The sequence below is a fragment of the Dromiciops gliroides genome, chromosome 3, assembly GCF_019393635.1.
Source record: "Dromiciops gliroides isolate mDroGli1 chromosome 3, mDroGli1.pri, whole genome shotgun sequence".
Lineage (NCBI taxonomy): Eukaryota > Metazoa > Chordata > Mammalia > Microbiotheria > Microbiotheriidae > Dromiciops > Dromiciops gliroides.
In genome coordinates, this window is record NC_057863.1 from 220,268,666 (window position 1) to 220,289,994 (window position 21,329).

Here is a 21,329-nt window from a genome sequence, read left to right on the forward strand (position 1 = left end):
CAACATAGGGAAGGGCCCCTAATTGTACTTGCCAGAAGGTTTAATTAACATCTTTCTCCAATAGGTAAATCTTGCTCCCTGGAAGAATGAGGCCAGAGTTGTTCAAGTGGCTGTGGTTTGCTCTGGGGAGCTTATAAGGAACTTGTGCCCCATCATCATCAGGGGGAACCAGAAATTGATCCTGCCCTATCGCATTCCTTCTAGCCCTACCTCTTTGATTCATTAAATTTTTTCTATTCCCTTTATTATCTATGTATAGGCCATTTTCCCGACCCCTACCTCCTAATCTTAACCCGTCTCAAAATTTTTCTTACATCAGTCAAAGGGTTGAGCTGACAGGTTCAGGGAGGTAGATCTGGACAAAAAACAGTTTGGGTCTAAATATATAAGGTCTGAGAATATAAGTGGTGGATTAGGGGAAACTGTGGAAACTATTTTTTTTTCTTTTTCCTCTTCAATTTCTGCTTGGTAGGGAATATGGCAACATTTCAGGGAATAGAAAAAGTCACAATCATTCAAATCTGTGACTATATAAATTGCACTACCCTCCTGGCCACCCAGATTCCATGGTCCAGTGTACTCAAAGTTCTCTTATGCCCTCTCTGTGTACATTTCCCTTTGTAAAAAAAAAAAGAAAGAAAGAAAGAAAAGATGAAGCCAGGCTGATATCATTAATAATATGGAAAATCTATCCATTTTCTGTCCAGATAACCCCAGATCTCTAATCTCCTGAGATAATTTTGGAGTAATCAGCTAGTCATTTAACCTCTTCTCCTCAATTTCCTTTTGATACCATGGGGCCTTTGCTGAACCATTATAAAAATTAGTAGAGAAAAGGCTAGTCCTAAACTACTCAATATGCATATTGAAAAGGCTCCAGTGACTGCCCTTCCCTTAAATTCAGTAATACTCTAGGGAGTCTATTTTTCTTACAAGACAGTGAGTAGAAATTTAAAAAAAAGAAAAAGAAAAAAGAGAAAGGAAAAGAAAAGGCAAGCAAAGAAAATGTGATTAGTCGCTCAATGGACGTATAATGTAGGGTAGTCCACACAGCCCCATCTCATCACATCATTAAGCCAGAGTAGAAAAGCATCATAGCTGAATACAAATGATTGTACAATCCTACCTCAGCATTTATGGGAAGCTCATTTCATGATGGATTCTAATGATAAAGTGTCATAATTCCCTTTAAGATCCAATGCATCAGCAGAGTAGAGGGCAAGGCAGGGAGTACTCTCCCTCTCTATTTCTTAATCGAATCTCAAAAGAAACTGTAAGACAGATCATACTTGGTTGCTCCTTGAAATGTCTCATGCCTGAAAAATTGCTTCTGACATTCTACTGGCACATGTAACAGGGAAGCAACGAAGAATTATTTCTTCTAGTATTAGGAAGAGCAGCTATTCATTAGCAGGAGGACTCACCAGCCACCCAATCCTGACAGGCAGACCAGACAGAAGAGAAGAGCTCCTTGTTGTCTTTGAATTAATAGCAGAGACCTGGTTATTTCACTCAATTTCTTCTCTAGGCACATTGGACTTGTAGTCTCTGGTCATTAGAATGCCCTTGAAAAATACCCAATTAAGGAGTATGTTGCACATTTTTTTTTTTGGCAGGACAATAGGGGTTCAGTGATTTGCCTGAGGTCATACAGCGAGTGAGTGTTAAGTGTCTGAGTCCGGATTTGAACTCAGGTCCTCCTGAATCCAGTGCCAGTGCTTTATCCACTGTGCCACCTAGCTGACCCTGCTATACATTTTTAAAAAGTGATACTTCTTGTGATGAAAATGTTCCACCAAAAAGCACATGGGTGCCCTCCATGTGGTAGTTTCCATGAGCTAAGCTGCAGGTTGTAGATCAACCTCCAATGTGTTCTACAACCCTCCCAACCCCCAATCCTTCCAATTGTTCAGATCAAGCAGGCCCAGAAGTCTCTAGAACTGATCCCTCATACCTCCAAGGGGAACAGTTCTACATAGACTGTGTCATGAAAAAAAAATAGGTTTCACTGAATCTAAGATCATTCTACATGACTGACCCAGATAATTCAAACAGTCCCCACTGTAATTCCTTGCCTTTGCTAGAATTAGAACAGTATATGTGGTCTCTAATTCACTGGACCCTCTGTTCTGATGTGTTTGTATAGATATAACCACAGAAGTCTAAGCATTAGACTGGATTTCATGTTTCAATGAACCAATAAGGTATTCCACCAGAAGACTGAATCTATGTCATCTGAAACCAAGTATATAGAAATGTGTGCTTGTAGATATAATAAATTATGAAAATAGTTCCTTCAAAACCAGCAGAATAATTTCTAGAAAACATATCCTTAGCCCTTGATAACCTTAGAAAAAATATCTGACTAGGCGAACAATAAGGAGATAATATACATAATAAACTCCTTCAGAATGAACACATGAAAGTATCCATTGCTCCTTATGAATTGAAAAGAGTCCATGCCTAGAGCTACAAGTATGTTTATTTTCTTTAGAGGCAACATAGTGTAGTACAGAGGAGTCAGACCCTAGTGACTGCACAACTACCAAATAATGGTTGAACCAGATTAAATGTAATTGGGCAATATTTAACACAATACATAAAATACACTGAAACATTGATGATTTTAATCTGTGGTTTTCTAAATAAATATATAGCTGCAAGGATTCATTTCTATTTGAATCTGATACCACATGACTTTGTAGCCAGAACCCTCTAAGCAATACTCCTAATTCTGGACTTCACATTGCGATTCAGCTGACTTCTCACCGTGGAACTCCCTTTTGCCATGCTGGACCCCTTCTCCCATTGTCAAGTCCTTCTAGGGCCACCATGTAGGTTGGCCATGCTTTATTCCTCTTGATTCTATAGACAACATCATGAGTTTTATTATATGTTGGCTTCTCTTGTGAGAATGTTAGGTCCTCCAGGGCTTGGGCTATTTTTGTATTTGCTTATATTTGCATACCCAGAATTTAGCACAGTTCATGACTCATGGAAAATGCTTAATAAATGTTGGTTGCCTGCCTGCCAGGTGAGACTAGATTCAAATTATGAGTCAGGCATTTAAGTCTCTCTCTGAGACTAAATGTTTTCATCTATAAAATGGGAATGGTAGTATATGCAGTAACTGCTTAATGAGAGTGTTGTAAAAGTTCAAGTGAGATAAAGCTCATAAGACATTTTGCCCACCTTAATTATCTAATCTCTGTTAGAGCTGTGTTCCTTAGCTCTTTTGCCTTTTCTATTTGAGTTTCTTTTTTAATTCCAAGCCAGTAACACCTCAATCTGAGCATAATTACCCTGTAGTACATGGATACCACACTGGCTGTAGTCTTGGCACAAATTTGTTTCCTTAGTTTATAGAAGGAATTGCTGTACAAGACCAGTGCTTTTAGCCAGCATGAGGTTTATTACAAAGCCAATTAGTAGTGAGTTTTATTCTGACTGTTATTGTTTGAGTCCTTTTTCAGTTGTGTCTGACTCTTTGTGAAATCATCTGGGGTTTTCTTGGCAAAGATACTTCAGTACATTATCATTTCCTTCTCCACATTGTTTTACAGATGAGGAAACTGAGGCAAACAGAATTAAGTGACTTTCCCAGGATCACACAACTAGTAAATGTCTGAGGATGGATTTAAACTAATGAAGATTTGTCTTCCTGATTTTAAGCCCAGTGCTCTCTATCCACTGCTCTACCTAGTTGCCCCTTTATTTTGCCTACTGACCAGCAATTCAGTAGTCAACTTTGTCAGTATTGTTTATGACTAAACAGAGCTAACATTGTCATTGGCTCTATTCCTATGACTTGAGTTTCTCTTGCTCCATTTTCCCCATATTTGACAGCCATATAATTATCATCAGCTTCCAAACAGAAAAACTCAAATGTTGTACATTTTTTTCTGGAAACAATGCTGCCACATATTGCCTTCCTCTTTGTAAGACACTAAGCAGTTTGAATCTTACTTCCTTCGGACAACAAAGGCAAATCCTTAAGTAAAGAAAACATAAACATTCATATCAGCAATAGGATAATAACATGCTGTGTTTGGAATAGCCAAGCCAAAGAAGCTTTAATGAAAAAAAGGGGGTGGGGAGGGTACAGAAAACAGGGCTGCAAAAGTGTGGAGCCATGCTAAGAACAAGAACACAATACTAGCAGCTGAATAACCAAGATATGAATGAATGAATGAATGAATGTGTATATATGTATGTATGTGTATAAGTATATATCTATCTTTATATGTGTATATATACATACATACACACATATGGACACTATATATGTATATATGTGTATGTGTATGTGTATGTGTATGTGTATGTGTATGTGTATATGTGTACATGTGTGTGTATATCCCCCATAAAGAGAAAAGACGACTCAGTTTCAACACTGGAGGTGAAATCCAAGCAGAAAAGAACTACACGATACTGAGATTGTTTTTTGGTGAGAATGTTTTGACATTTGTCAATATAGTATTCTTAAAATTAGAAATACTCAATCACTTCTTGATAGTTGAGAGGATCCATTTGAAAAAAATATTAACAATAGGGTAACACCACCTCACACCTATCAGATTGGCTAATATGACAAAAAAAGAAAATAATAAATGTTGGAGATGCTGTGGAAAAATTAGAACACTAATGCATTGTTGGTGGAGCTGTGAACTGATTGAGCCATTCTGGAGAGCAAATTGGAACTATGCCCAAAGGGCTATGGGATTGTTCATACCCTTTGACCCAGTGGTACCACTGCTAGGTCTGTATCATGAAGAAATCATAGAGGAAGGAGAAGGACCCACATGTACAAAAATATTTATAGCAGCTCTCTTTGTGGTGGCAAAGAATTGGAAATTGAGGGAATGCCCACCAATTGGGGAATGGCTAAACAAGTTGTGGTATATGAATGTAATGGAATACTATTGTGCTATAAGAAATGATGGGCAGGAGGAGTTCAGAGAAACCTGGAAGGACTTGCATGAACTGATGATGAGTGAGAGGAGCAGAACCAGAAGAACATTGTACATAGTAAAAGCAACATTGTGTGATGAACAATGGTGATAGACTTGGTTCCTCTCAGCAATGCAATGATCCAAAATAACTTCAAAGAACTTATGACAGAAAATGTTCTCAACATCCAGAAAAAAAGAACTGTGGATTATGAATGTAGATTGAACCATACTGTTTCTACTTTGGGGACATTTTTTTCCTTCTTTTTTGAGGTTTTTCCCTTGTGCTCTGATTCTTCTCTAACAATATGACTAATGCAGGGGAAAAAATATTTATAGCTGTTAGACTAACAAATTAAAGGGCTATCGAGTCAGGCCAGCAGTAAAAACAAAGACTTAAAATCTAATGGGAACCAATCTTTTCCCAGAGGTTATTCAGGACAGGGATCCAAGACAAGCCAATCTCTACTCTAGTAGGAGGAGAATATTTAGCAGTTCAGCCTCAGAGGCCTCTGTAACAAAGGAAATGCAGAGAAAAGGATGAAGACACTGACTGTGTCTATACAAAAATATTTCTAGCAGCTCTCTTTGTGGTGGCAAAGAACTGGAAATCGAGGGAATGCCTGTCAATTGGGGAATGGCTAAACATGTTGTGGTATATGAATGTAATGGAATACTATTGTGCTATAAGAAATGATGAGCAGGAGGATTTTAGAGAAACCTGGAAGGACTTACATGAACTGATGCAGAGTGAAAGGAGCAGAACCAGGAGAACATTGTACATAGTAACAGCAACATTGTGTGATGATCAGCTGTAATAGACTTGGCTCTTCTCAGCAGTCCAATGATCCAAAACAATTTAAAAGAACTCATGATAGAAATTGTTCTCCACATCCAGAAAAAAGAACTGTGGATTCTGAATGCAGATTAAACCATACTGTTTCCACTTTTTGGCTGTTTTTGTTTCCTTTTTAAGGTTTCCCCCTCATGTTCTGATTCTTCTTTCACAATATGACTAATGCAGAAATATGTTTACTGTGATTGTACATATATAACCTATATCAGATTTTTTTCCATCTTGGGGGGGGAGGGAAGGGAGGGTGGGAAAAAAATTTGGAACTAAAAATCCTATGAAGACAAATGTTGAAAAATATCTTTACATGTAACTGGAAAATACTTTTATGATTAAAAAACCCAATAAGGTAACAAGAAGGCAAGTAAGCTACTTACACAACCTAATTAAATTCATACAAGAAACAAATTAATATTCTCCCTTAGGCACTTGAGAATCATAAGAGAAATTCCCAATTTTCTAATACTTGCAAGTAGGTGAATTCCTCCTTTTTATGTACAATAACATCTATTTTTTTCTGCCTAGTGACACAGATGTATGCCATTATGCTTTCCCTCTATTTAGTTAAATATATGTGCATATATACCTGTGCGTTTATACATACACATATATACACACAAATATTTACACATACACGCAATGTATACATTCCTACACATACATATATACCCATGAACATGCAAACACACACATACATGTATAATATACATATACTTACACTTATGTATACATACACATTCATCCATCCATCCACCCATTCATATATACATGCATATACATATATATACACACATATATATACATACATACACACATCACCCTCTTCACATTGAAAGATGCACACACATGAATATGTATTCTGCAAACACATGGGGTTTATAGCTAGCTTGTCATTAACTAGTTCTAGAAGGTCTTCATTAAGTTCTTCTCTAACAGCCTTCACTTCCTCTCATTATTTCTCCCTGCCATAAATGCATGGCTAGTTTCCATCTTTGCTGTCTATCTTAATTTTCTCAGTAGAATATGATCAACATACTTTCTAATCCTACAGATATTTACTCTCATTTAAATGCAGAAAGATAACCCAGTGTTTTTCTTAGAAGAACTGCTTTAAAACTGTGTCTGTCTTAAAAGTGGATACATTTTTATACGCTATCTCAAGAGATACTGGCTAATCTGTTCTGTTTTGGCAGTCTTTCTCAGTCTTAGGTTCTCTTAGGTTGAACTTGCCATCAGCATTGACTACTGTTTTATAATTAATGGGATGCACAAATCTTTTACTTATTTCTTAATCCTTATTATTTATTTTTAATGTTACATTCATCTGTTTTTTAAAGACTTATAAATTTCCCATTTTTGAATTACACCAAAAAATCATAAACAGAAAGGATTGAAGAGTTGGGAATGAGACAGTGAAACCATCAGGCACAGATGACTTTCTCAAGATCATCTAGTGATTTTTTTTTAATTTAAAAAAATATTGATGAACTAACATCCTGACCACATGATTCATCAACCTTCTCAATTCCAAGGCCCTCCTTTCTGAACCTACTTCAGCCCCAGCTACTATGGTTCACATCTTAGACCTCACTATCTCATGGAAATTGAGTATCTTCAAAGTCCCCATCCCAAACCTCCTGTCTTTCTACGTCTCTCACTTGTTTTCTATTAAACTGGCTATTCCCTCATCCTGACCTTTCACCTTATTCTTCCTATCCATTCTGGTTTTTCTGGTGTCTAAAGCCAGCCTGCACCGATTAGTTTGGCACATATAGGATACAGTGGCCACTACTTTAGAGTCTCCTATCCCACTATAACCTGCAGTATTTCTATGCTTCAGATCCTCAACCCTGGATAATAATCACAATCCTACTTCCCTATTCCGGCTCCCAGGCTACTAAACATCACTGGAGAAAATTTTCTGAGGTGACTTGACTAACTGTAAATTTGTGAAGCACAATCTCAATTGGACTCTCACTACTTCTCAGAAATTAACTACTCTTATTAATTCCCTCAATCATTCACAATAGCCATTATGATAAACCTATCCTTGTGTCCTAAAACCCCCAACCAAGCCCCCATCCTTCACGTTTATGAATGATCTAGCTTCATACTCCACTGAGAAGATAATTGCTATCTGACTGACCTTCCTAACCTTGGCTTATCCACTCTGTACTGACTGGTAATCGTCTGTAGGCATGTGGTGGTAAATGTTTAACAACCGACTCTTGTTTTCTCCATCACTTTCTTATATCTAGATAAGCAATAAAACAATAAAGCAAGCCCTGATTTGTAACTATGCTGATTTCCAGAGTGTAAATGCTCACCTTGAGAATCTAACAATCAACTCTCACAAGCTGTTAAGAGCTGTTTCCATCCAGCACACTCTTGTTTCTCGATATCATTCTATCCCTCTTCTGTCTCAGGGAAAATCATTTCCTTATTCGTTGCTAAGGCTAATCTCTCAATTGTGCCTTGCTCCTGCAATCATCTCTCTCTCTCATGTATCTTTAATCTCTCTCTTCATATAGCCTATCTGTTCTTTATGCAAAAATATTCAGACTACTTCAATCTCATTAAAAAAAAAAAAAGCCTTCCATTGGTCCTTCTAATACCTGCATTCACTGTCCTATTTTTCTTCTTCACTTCGCTGCCATAATTCTCTAAAACGTGATCCATAGGAAATGAAGGTGCTTACAGAAGAAGCTTACCTACTCTGGGTTGCCCCCCCCCACCCCCATGCAAAGCTGTGGTTAACTTGGCTGGAGAGAACATCCTCAACCCCTTCTGAAGGTGGAATGAGGTCTACTGGAAGGACCTGCTCAGCAACTGGCTAGACACCACTCACATATTGGCTACAGCTATTTCCAAGGCCGCCCATCCTCCTCAGGCCTGGGTCTTGGTCACAGGCATAGCCTATTACCAGCCCAGCCTGACTGCAGAGTATGACGAGGACAGCCCTGGTAGTGATTTTGACTTCTCAAATCTGGTGTCCAAATGGGAAGCAGCAGCCACATGCTAGATGGTGATTCGCTCTGGGCGCTGTGCTGGGCCATGGGGGTGGTGCCATCAGCCACATGCTGCTGCCCTTCTGTCTAGGCCTTGGTTGGTCTATTGAATGTTCAGGACGACAGTTCTTTCCATATTGAGGACATGTCAGTGATCCTGCTCCATGCCATGGGGAGGAGCCACATCAATGGGATCCTGAATGGGGTTTTTCCAGCCTCTTCTACCACCAATGCTGAATTTGCCAAGGCCTTTGGTGCTGCCCTGGGCTGCCCTGCTTTCCTTCCTCTGTCCATCCCTACTGTCCAAGCAATCTTTGGGAGACAATGGACTGTCAGGCTGCTGGAGGGCCAGAAGGTGATACTGTGAAGGACTCTGGCCAGTGGCTAACAATATATCTTTCCAGAGCTGGGGGCTGCCCTGAAGCAGGCCATGTCTTGAAGGAACTTACTTAATGGTCTTATTCTGTGATAGGGGCCATATTGTCCAGATCTTGATCCTGTGTATGTAACCAATTCCTTATGCATTTTACTGAGGCTCTCAGACTCTCTGTGTGTATGTGTGTGTGTGTATACATATTTACAGTATATTTATAATAAAATAGCATCAATGACTTCATTTTGCCTCTGTCCACCATTTTACGAAGTTAAATTTTACCTTCTTGCAATTCACCTGATTTTGGAGGTCACAAGATTTCCCTCCCAACAGTCACTCAACTTAAGGAATGTCACAAAACTACCCCTCCCCTCCTTCTCACCTCAGTGTCTCCCAATTCTCTCCACCAGTAAGAAACTAGGTGTCTCAATCCCCATAATCCCATTCTTGTTTTTCACTCCCTCCAAATTGTTTATCAACTGTGTAGAAATGGTCATCGTCCCTGACTGCCAAGAGCCTTGGACCCAATTTGTTTCTGCAGCTGTATGCCCTGTGAAATAAATAATTTGTTTGAATGAATAAAAAAAGTGATCCATACCTGATGGATCCCATCTCGTATCTTTTTAAAATCTAATGTTCCTCCTTACCACTGCACTGAAACTACTTTTTCAAAAGTCTCTACTGACCTCTAAGTTGCAAAATCCAATGACCTTAATTCAGTCCTAATCTTTATTGATTTCCCAGTGGTATTTAAGGTTATAAATTTAGAGTTGAAAGGGATCTTGGAGGGCAAGTCCAATGCCATCATTATAATGATCAGGCTATGGAAAAACAGAGAGATTAAGTGATTTGCTCATGGTAACACATTATTAAGTGTTTGAAACATAATTTTAATCCAAACCTTGGTGACTAAAAGTTCATTGCTCTAGCTACCACACCGTGCAGCCTCTCACCTCTCCTTTAGATTCTGTCTTTTTTTTTGGTTTCCATGACACCACAATTCCCTGGTCTTGTTCCTACCTCTCAAACTTCTTATGGTTCCTCTTCCTTCTTCCAGTTCCTTAACTAGGTATGTTGGGTAGGTTATCACCCAAAATTCTATCCTTGACTTTCTTATATTCTTGCTTGATGAAGGTAGGAAGAACAGTAGATTAAGCACCAGACCTGGAGTTAGTTCAAATTTGACCTCAGACAGGAGCTGTATAACCCTGGGCAGGTCCTCCCAATTTCAGGGCTAGTGCTCTACCACTGTGCCACCTAACTACCCCATATCACCTCAGACACTAGTTGTGTGACTTTGTACAAGTCACTTTGCCCCAATTGCTTTAAACATCTGGAGCTATCTCCAATCATTCTGATGTTTATCTTGCAAAAGGACCCAGATGCCTCTGGAGAAGAGTGAGGCTGGTGAATTTGCACAGCCATCCCTCACTTAAATCCAATTCTGCCATCACTCTGATTTCATGGATCTCTTTGAGAATGAAGGACAAACAATCCTTATCTCAGACAAAGCAAAAGCAAAAATAGATCTAATTAAAAGAGATAAGGAAGGAAACTACATCTTGGTAAAAGGTACAATAGATAATGAAGTAATATCAATACTAAACATGTATGCACAAAGTGGTATAGCATCCAGATTCTTAGAGGAGAAGTTAAATGAGTTGCAAGAGGAAATAGATAGCAAAACTATACTAGTGGAGAATCTGAACCTTCCCCTCTCAGAATTAGATAAATCTAACCACAAAATAAATAAGAAAGAAGTTAAAGAGGTGACTAGAATGTTAGAAAAGTTAGATATGATAGTTATCTGGAGAAAATTGAATGAGGATAGAAAGGAATATACCTTTTTCTTAGCAGTATATAGAACATACTCAAAAATTCATCATGTATTAGGGCACAAAAGCCTCATAGAGAATGAAGGACAAACAACAACAACAACGATAATGATGATGACAACAACAACAACAACAACCCTGGGCAAGTTATTTAACCTCTATTTGTTTTAATTTCTACAATTGTAAAAACTGGGGATAATAACAGCACCTACCTCACATAGTTGTTGTTAGGATCAAAGGAGATATTTGTAAAGCACATAGCATAATACCTGCCACCTACTATCTGCTTTATAAATGCTTATTACTTTCCTCTATTCCCTTTGTGCTCTCATCATTGGCAATCTCATTCACTCCCCAAAAGTTTAATTCTTATCTCTAGGCAGATTAGTCTGAAATTTGTATCTCCAGCCTGATCTCTTCTGAATTCTAGATCACAATCTCTAGCTACCTACAGGGTCCCTCCATCTGAATGTCATACTGGAACCTTAAACTCAGTATATCCAACCCATATTTATATTAAGGAATTAAAATCTATATCTATACATATCATGGTATTCTTCCCAAACTATTTACTGCTATGAAGGTATGGAACCATACAGTAAAGATTTGTAATTTCATCAGTATATATATATATATATTTCCTCCCCCAATGCAGACTACAACCTCTCTCCCACTTAAAAAATGATCTTTGAAAATTTTGTGACTGAAAAATGTATTACCTTAACTCAACCTGGCAATAAGCCTCTCTAAACTCATCTAAGCTGGTCTTTGGCCAAGCAATATACAGTCCATCAATGGGCCTGAGCCAGTTTCATGAGATCTGTAAGAACCTATGTTCCACTGACATAGCCATTGAGAATCAAGAGGCACCTCTATGTTCTAATGACATATTCAAGTAGAACTTTAGTCAAGTAGCCATGGGCTACTTTAGAAATCTTCATAGTAAATTAATTTTTCCTCATTGCTTAGAGGAACTCTCATAATTCAACTATCAGTCCTCCCTGGTCAACTAGTGCCTTTTGCCTCCTTTAATACATTTCCTGCCTTCAAGGTCCTTTTTATGTATAGTCTTCCCTATTATAATGTCAGCTCTTTAAAGGTAGGGACTACCTTGTTGCCTTATATTTGTATTTCCTGAATTTTGGGCAGTCCCTAGTACATAGAAAGTGTTTTAAAATGTTTAAAGTGTTTTAAACAGTGTTCTTCTATACATTCCTTTCAACCTTCCCATTTTGAGGCCACATTTCCAATAAAAGACTATAAGAAATCACTCTGTAAGCTGGATGATGCCTCAGAAACCATCTAGTCTAACATGCTAAAATATGAGTTCTTTTTTTACAATATCCCAGGAAATATCCATCCAGATTCTGAAGACCTCCAGTGACCAGTAACTCATTGATTCCCATTCCACTTTTGGATATCTTATATTATGGAGAAAGTTTGCCTTTATAGCAAACATATGATTTCCTGCCTAGTATTCTCACTTACAGGTTTTATTTCTGTCTTGTAAGGGCAAAGTAGAACAAATATAATCACTTTCTGAAATGACAGACCCTTAAAAGTTAGAAAATAATACTTGCATTCTAAGTCTTCTCTTCTCCAGACTAAATTTCCCTAATTCCTTCAAAAACTCTTCTGACTTGGGTTTCCATCCCATCATCAATGTGGTCTCCTTTCCCTGAATGTGCTCCAGATAATCAGTGCCTTTCATTCAATGTAGCATTAAGACCTGAATATAGTGCTACAGTTTTAATCTGAGCAAGAAGGGGAAGGGAATGAGCATTTATTAAGCATCTACTATATTCCAGGAATTGTGCTATGGTTTTTTGGTTTGTTTGTTTTTTGGGGGGAAGGGGGGCAATGCAGGTTAAGTGACTGGATCAGGGTCACACAGCTAGTAAGCATCAAGTGTCTGAGGCTGGATTTAAACTCAGGTACTACCGAATCCAGGGCCTGTGCTTTATCCACCGCACCACCTAGCTGCCCCCTGTGCTAAGTGTTTTACAAATAGCTAAGTTGTTCCATACAACAGCCTTGTGAGGTAGGTGTTGTTATTATCACCCCAATTTATACAGCTGAGTCCAGATTTTAATTTAGGCCTTCCTGATTCTAGGCTAGCACTCTGCTCACTATAACCACTGAGATACCACTATCAACTTCTTTAATCTGGACATTATATTCATGTTAATATACTGTAAGATCACAGCTTTTATGGTTACTATGATGCATTGTTGGTTCATATTGGGCTTACAGTTCACTAAACCCCAAAGTTTGGGGGAATATATTTTTTCAAATCAATTGCTCAATATCCATGTCTACACCAATCTGTACCTGCACCATTCATTTTTTTAAAACACAAGTACAAGACTTCATATTTAGCCCTATAAAATTTTACATTATTAGATTTGGTCAATTGTTCTAATCTATGAAGTTTTGGGGGGAGATTCTGACTTTATCATCTACTGTGCTAGTTCACTCTTTCAACTTTGTGCCATTTGTGAATTTGATAAATATGATATCTATGCCTTAATCCAACTCATCAATAAAAATAACGGACCCAAACATGGTGATTAGTGGATCAATATCAACCTGGAAGGGGGTCTCTTGTACTCTGATTGACTTTCTTCCATTAAATATTTTTCTTATTGAATTAAACTCTCCAAAAGGAATTACTTTAAAATAGAGCTATAAAATATATATTGGAAGCATTGTCCTCATGGATTAGACAACTAGTTGAACAATTGGACACCCAAAGCATTGATTAATGGATCATATCAAGCAGGAAGTAAGTTCTGCTCTTCAACCAGTTGATGCATGAGGCAAATGTGTCTTTGATGTATTTTATAGATTAGCCTAAGTAATTGCCCCATTCTTCCATTTCTTTTCTTCCATTCTTTTATATTTTTAAGTAATCAGTATTTGGGGAGTTAAATTATCTTATACCTGACACCAACCATATACAAAAGAAGTACATTTTAGAGATCCCTATAAAAATATCCATGAATATTATATTATAGAGTCAAGGGTTTTCTGTACCACATAACAGCTCTCCCTTTTTGTCTATACAACTTGCTGGTGACCAAAATTGTTCATAAAATTTTTTTCCTGCTTTCCCTTTTTGCCTTAATCTGACCCTGCCAAAAAAAAAAAAAAAGACAGACAAACAAAACCCTCCTAACAAATTTGCATAGTCAAGAAAAACAAATTCTTAGATTGTTCATGTCTAGCAATATTTGTCTCATTTTGCATAGTAGTCTATCATCTCTCTGTGAGGAGGTACATAGCATTTTTCATCCCTGTTTCCATGGAACCTCACTTGTTTTTCTGATGCTACCATTACCATTCTTTTTCAACTTTCAGGATCAGGGATCTTGAGTGAGTAGCCTTAACTAACTGTTTCTACTTTATCTCTTTATCATCTGACTTTTGTCCCCAACACTTACTGAACTTTTTCTTCAAAGATTACCCATATTAATACCCTTGTTATTAAATCTAATGCCCTTTACTCAGTTTGCATCCCCCTTGGGCACTCTGTAGTTATTAACAATCAACACTGCAGTGGATAGAACACTGGGCTTAGAATTAAGAAGACTCATATTTGTGAGTTCAAATCTGGGCTTGGACAGTTACTAGCTGTGTGACCCTGGGCAAGTGATTTAATACCATTTGCCTCAGTTCCTCATCTATAAAATGAGCTGGAGAAGAAAATGACAAACTACTCCACTATCTTTAGCAAGAAAACCCAAAAATGGGGTCACAAAGAATTGGACACAACTGAAACTGAACAAGAACAAAAGCACTACCTCTCCTAACTCTTTTTCTCTTTCTTTAGTTTTCAAAACTCTACTTTTTCCTGATTCTTCCTCTCTCTCTATTCTCTTAGTCATGCTGTCTCCAAGGATTCTTTCTTTTCTATTTCCTTTAGTGTAGATATTCCCAGATTCTCTGTCATTGGTTCCATTATCCATTCCCCATACCTCCTTTGGTAATCTCATTTACTCTCATCTTCAGCTTTCATCTTGAAGTATATGACTCCCAGATTTTCCCCTCCCAACCCTCAATTTTCTTCCTCCTTTTAGACTAGAAATTCTAAATCCCTATCAGACATGTGTACCTTGATGTTATCCTACCATTTGAAGGTCACTATATCTAAGTTTAAGTTCATAGCTTCTTACGTCCTGCTCCCAACATTTTATTCCACTTCCAGATTTCCCTTTCTTTCTCATTGAAGCTCACCTATATTCATAACCTTAGAATCATCTTTGATGCCTTCCTCACCTTCATATCCAATTAACAAGTTCTGCAAATTATCACTACCTAATATCTTTTTTATCCATCATCTCCATACTATTACTCCTCCTTACTTTATACTATTATCTCACACTGCCACTATGGTAGTTCAGGTCCTCATTATTCCTGATGTAGATGACAACAGCAGCATTATAATAGGTCTCTCCATATACAGTCTTGTCAATATACATCTTGCACATTACTTTTCTTCACCTGACTTTCTGGTGTTCAGGTGTGATCATGTTGTTCCACTACTCAAAATTCTTCACTGGTTCCCCATTGATTACTGAATATAGACAAGGTTCCTTATTCTACAGTTCGAAGCCCTTCACAGTTTATCTCCTATTTACTGTGAGAAATAATTATTAATAACTGATATCTTGGGGGCAGATTCAGTGGTCTCCCCTTCTTCCTTAGTAATTTCTTCACCCCCACTCCAAGGTCCAGTTCTCCTTGAAAGGAATATTACATTGCATCTAGTCATCTTAGTCAGGCCCAACTCAAGCTTATAAGAAATCTTGGGTGGAGACAGATCCATTTATCTAGAAAACCAAAAGCTTCTCAGTCCATGCAGGAATGTCATTCTGGGACCTCCTATTAAAGAGGATGGTATTCTTTGAATTGATAGCCTAAGGCTGAAGATAATCTCTCTGTGCAGGGATCGATTTGTGGCCCTATTGACTAATTCCTGTTTCAAGGGTATAAAAACACTGTGCCCCACCTTGATGGAATCTTTGGTCACGGAGAGATGGCCAATAACCATCATTTTATTAATAACCTGCTAGCCTTATTCATAAAGTGATTAAATTTCCCAGAAATTATATCTCTCATATTTTAATCACCATACTGCCTTTCTGTCTGTATGCTATACTCTTCTCTTTTACTTGTTCTATGACAAACTAGCTTACCAAACATATAAAATATATTCCATGCCTACCCTCCTGTGCTTTGATCTTCTTAGTCTCTATGCTTGAAGTTTATATTCTGCTCATCTCTGCCTATTGACTTCCTACCTATACTTCAATGCCCCTACAAAATGTCATATCCTCTATGAAGATTTCCCTTATCCTCACATCTGGAAGTGATTTCTCCTTTACCTGACCTAATAATACTTTATACTCTAATGTAATTATATCCTAATTTGTAATTTAATATTTATTTTCTTGGAGAGGCAACATAGCTTGGTTGGCTGGAGAGCCAGTCATGGAATCTGAAAGATCTAGGTCTGAGACCTGCCCATGATATCTGCCAACATGGTAAGATCTCTCAGTGTCCCAGTCAACCCTCTCAAGATTAAAATTGACAAAGGTATAGCTGGTTTGCATTAGTGAAGGAGATTCATTATGGAAAGCTCCCTATACCAAGGTCCTAGTGAAAAGGGCAGATGCCAAGTAAGAAATTTTTTTAAAAAATATTTTTTGGGGACTGGAGTATTATTTTTAAACTTTTATTTTCTTTTATTACAAAATGTATCTACTGGGGAAGTGACTTTATACAAACTATTCTCTAAAAGCCAACATTTTGTAAAGGAGAGCATCTAGTTTCTCCATGGATGTTTAAAAATGAGAAATTAAAATAATTTTAATAAACATAAATATGGACTAAAAATTACAAAGGCTTCTCTTTTCATTCTTAAAGAGTTCTCTGACTTGAAGATCAACACTCTCTGTCTCTCTGTCTCTGTCTCTCCAATGCAGTTCCTTCCTAAGACTACAAGTAGTAGAAAAGTCGTCAACTTGCATTGGTAGAGGGAATCTTCCTCAGTGGGAGTTTTCTATACCAGTGAAATGGCAAGTCCAATAAAACAGTAGCAGCAGGGGCAGCTAGGTGGAGTAGTGGATAAAGCACTGGCTCTGGATTCAGGAGTACCTGAGTTCAAACCCAGCCTCAGAAACCTGACACTTAACTAGCTGTGTGGCCCTGGGCAAGTCTCTTAACCCTCATAGCCCTGCAAAAAACCAAACCAAAACAAAAAAACAATGGCAGCAGCAACAACTCCTGATACTAAATTGTCAGCTTTTAGAAGGCAGGGATCATGCCTTAATGATCTTAATATCTCTCCTTGGGCCCAGTGATTGTACATAGTTTTTGCTTAATGAATGAACAAAGATGAAGGTGCAAATGATAATTGTTGATGGTATTAGCAGCGTCTTATTTACATTGGAAAAGTCTGTAGTGAAGACAGTGGAGAAAGATGGTGTCAAGAAGCATTAAAATAGACACATTTTTTAAATAGAAAGATCATCTAGAGGAAAGGAGCTTTATCATTCCCATCATAAAGGAAAATACCTAAATGACCTTGATGTAAATTGAGACCACTGTGCATATCCAAAAAACCCCATTGATTTTTGAGTGTAGAAGCAAAAGCTTTCTTATAAATTGTGAAAGCTTTTACTCAGTTCTCAATAATATATTGGAAACATCCAACTAATTAAACCTCTTAGCTCTATTTATGGAGACATACAAATTGGGCAGCTCTCCCAAAACAAAAGCTTATGAAAGACTCTCATAAAGGCCAATTAAACTCCAGTATAAATTCCTTAACATGATGGAAAGCATCAGAATCTCTCAGACCATCTGGCTCCTTATAGCACCTTTTGTACCACCTAAAGACTAACAAAGATGTCACACAGAATCATTTTTTGTCCTGCCCTTGCCACCCAGTAAAAGAGACAGGTGAATATTAAATAAAAAGAAATTCATGAGACTAGATAAAAGGTTTATAATTTGGGGTTCCAGGAAACCCATGTGGTCTATGAATAGATTTCAGGGGGTCCATGAAAACTTGAATGGAAAACCAATTGTCTCCTTATTTTCACTAACTTCTAATTGGAATTTGGTATTTACTTTAATTATTTTAAAACATTTTTCTGAGAAGGGGTCCTTAGGTTTCACCAGCCAAAGGGGTCTATGACTCAAAAAAGGTGAAGAACTCCTAGAATAGAGATTTGATTTTTTAATGTCCTATTTTATTTTATTACAAAATGTACCTTCCAGGAAAGCAATCGTATCCAAGTTATTCTCTGAAAATGAGCATTCGTATAGGACAGCTCCTAGTTCTCTATGAATGATTAACAATTGTTACTAAGTAGCACACTAAATAATTGTTTTACTAGACATTTACTGTTTTATGGTGGAAAAGGCTTTAAATTTGAAGCCAAGAGTTCTAGGTTTAAAGACCAGCTTTGTTGCTTACTACTTGAGTAACTTTGGGTATCAGTTCCTTCTCTGTTTCTCACTTTTCTCATCTATAAAAAGAGGAGATTGAACTAACCCACTACACTATGATCCTCATCAGCTGCTCAACCCATGCTGAGCTTAATAAAAACCAAGGACTAGTTCCCAAGTACTACCCTTGAGGATATGGACCTCATCACCATTTTAAAGAAAAATCTGTGTTAAAAAAATCTACTTGTCAGTAGAAATGTAATAAACATTTGTTAAATGAACGGATGAATGTTAGTTGACTTGGATCAAATTCAATATGAATTTGGTTTGGTTTAAGTTTGAAATGTTTTTTGGCTCTGATTTTGTTAAAATTGAATACTTATAGAATTTTACATTGAATTAAATTGTTTTTTTTTAATGTTTTTAAAAGGCATGTCTTTCTTCAGTTTTGGTCCATGGCTCGGGAAAAAAAAAAAAAAAGGTGGTTCTAGGTTCTGGTTTGGACTTTGTAAAAAAAAAAATCAATGTTATTTGTTCCAGATGAGGAATTATGGGTCTTCTAAACTTTTAAACAGCCTATAAATGTCAAATATTGTTGTTGTTATTATTAATTCAAGTTCTTGAAACAGAGCATATTTGTTATTGTTCAATGATTCAATTGTTTAGGATTCTTTGTGACCCGGTGGATCATTGCATGCCAGGTCTTCTGTTCTCCACCATCTCTGGAAGTCTGTTCAAGTTCATGTTTGTTGTTTTGATGACACTATCTATCCTTCTCCCCCTCTGCTTTCCTCTTTTCCTTTTGCCTTTAATCTTTCCCAATTTGGGGGTCTTTTCTAGTGCATAGAAAGATGGATGAGGATTGTTAAGAGGAAGGTGCATTGTGAAACTTAAAGCACAGTAGATATGAGAGTAGTTATTGTTGCGGTTTTTATGATTGTTATAATTTTTATTGTATTCTCAGTGAAAACCAAAACAAAACAATTTACTTTTTTATAGATTTTAGATTTACTTATCTGTATACATATTATTTAACCCCAATAGATTATATGATCTTTGAGGTGAGGGATAATTTCATTTATACTTTTGTATTCCTAGCTCTTAAGGCAGTGCGTTACACATGGTGGGGATTTAATCAATGATTGTTATATGACTGACTGACTGACTGACTAAAAGGGAGGGAAGTTCTAAGGGATAAGGTCCTCAAAGAAAAGTATTTAGGCTGTAGTTATAATAATGATAACAACAAGCATTTATATAGTTCTTTAAGGTTTACAAATCAACTTACAAATATTATCACATTTTACCCTTATAAGTAAGTACATTGGGGGGACAGCTAGGTGGTGCAGTGGATAAAGCACCGGCCCTGGATTCAGGAGTACCTGAGTTCAAATCCGGCCTCATACACTTGACACTTACTAGCTGTGTGACCCTGGACAAGTCACTTAACCCCCATTGCCCCGCAAAAAATAAATAAATAAATAAAATAAGTACATTGGGACATAGGTGGTTACAGATGAGGAAACTGAAGCAGAAACAGTTAAGTGTCTTGTTTAGTGTCACAGAGATAGTAAGCATCTAAGGCAGGATTTGAATTGAATTTAGGTCTGTCTGACTTAAAGTACAGGGCCCTATCGATAACATCATCTAACTATCTTTTTATTTTGGAGGGGGCAACGAGGGTTAAATGACTTGCTCAGGTTCATACATCTAATAAATGTCAAGTGTCTGAGGCTGGATTTGAACTCAGGTCCTCCTGAATCCAGGGCTGGTGTTTTATTCCACTGCTCTACTTAACTACCCCTCAATTGCCTTCTTAAATGATGGAGTTGCCCTTGGGGACCTGGCATTAGGGAAACTTTGGCTGCCTTTGTCAGGAAGAAGAGATAAAGATTCTAAAGGAAAACACAAGCCCGACCTCTTTCGAACAGAGATGACAAAGCTCCCATTTTGCTTTCCCAGAGAGATCCTTCCAAATAAATTCTGACAGTGATGGAAAAGCCACACTTAAAGAAAAAAAAATGCCTGTCTGGATGGTTAGTGTCCCCCTACACAGGCTCTGAGATGGGATTTTAAATTTTCATTATCAGTTGGTTAGATTTCTGCATTAAAAAGCTCCTCCAAAGAATGAGGATCTGACATTATGGGTCCTATCAATCAGATAAGCACAACACTGTAAAAAATGCAAATTAAGTATTGGAATAACAAACAGCAAGAGGCCAAGACCCCCTGCTCTAAATCAGTACTAGATATGGAAGGCTGGGAGTCTCAGGGCTATGCATTTTTTCATTTGAGTATTTTTTTTTTTACATCCAGAGGAAAAGATGGTGCCTTGCATTTTCTCAATGAGTAGATATTTCTCTAGTGGTTCATGAATAAGTGAACACAGAAATAGATTGCCTATACTTGCCATACTTTTAACATGTTTATATTTGATTCCTACAAATAAATCCACCCCTATCTCTCTCAGGCTGCACAGAAAACATGTGCAGGAATGCCAGAGTGATTGTGTGGCTGCTAGGATTGTGATCAAAAGCATCTATTAAGCACCACACTGCCTGTGGTGCTATGCTGGGCACTTCATGAAGCCAATTACTGAGAGAGAGAAATAGACGCATAAGTTAAATGGAAGCAAATGACTAAGTGGATGTAGTAAGCGGATGGAATAGAATCTGTGAATTGAGAGGCTGGGTAGCATAGGGTAGGGAGGACATTGATTCAGGAGACAGGAGATTTGTTTTAAATCTTTACACTGACATTGTGTGTGTGAGAGAGACTTTGTGTGACTTTGAGTATGCCACTTAATGACCCTGTGCCTCAATTTCCTCAGCTGCAAAATGAGCATGATAATGA

General features: G+C 37.5%; 1 protein-coding gene and 1 pseudogene across 4 annotated transcripts in view; one reads left to right on the forward strand and one right to left on the reverse strand.

The window, feature by feature from the left end:
- LOC122745995 overlaps positions 1-9,249 on the forward strand; it is a 47,660-nt pseudogene extending 38,411 nt beyond the window's left edge.
- GLRA2 (glycine receptor alpha 2) overlaps positions 1-21,329 on the reverse strand; it is a 297,466-nt gene that overhangs the window by 115,868 nt on the left and 160,269 nt on the right. The gene's annotated exons all lie outside the window — the stretch shown is intronic.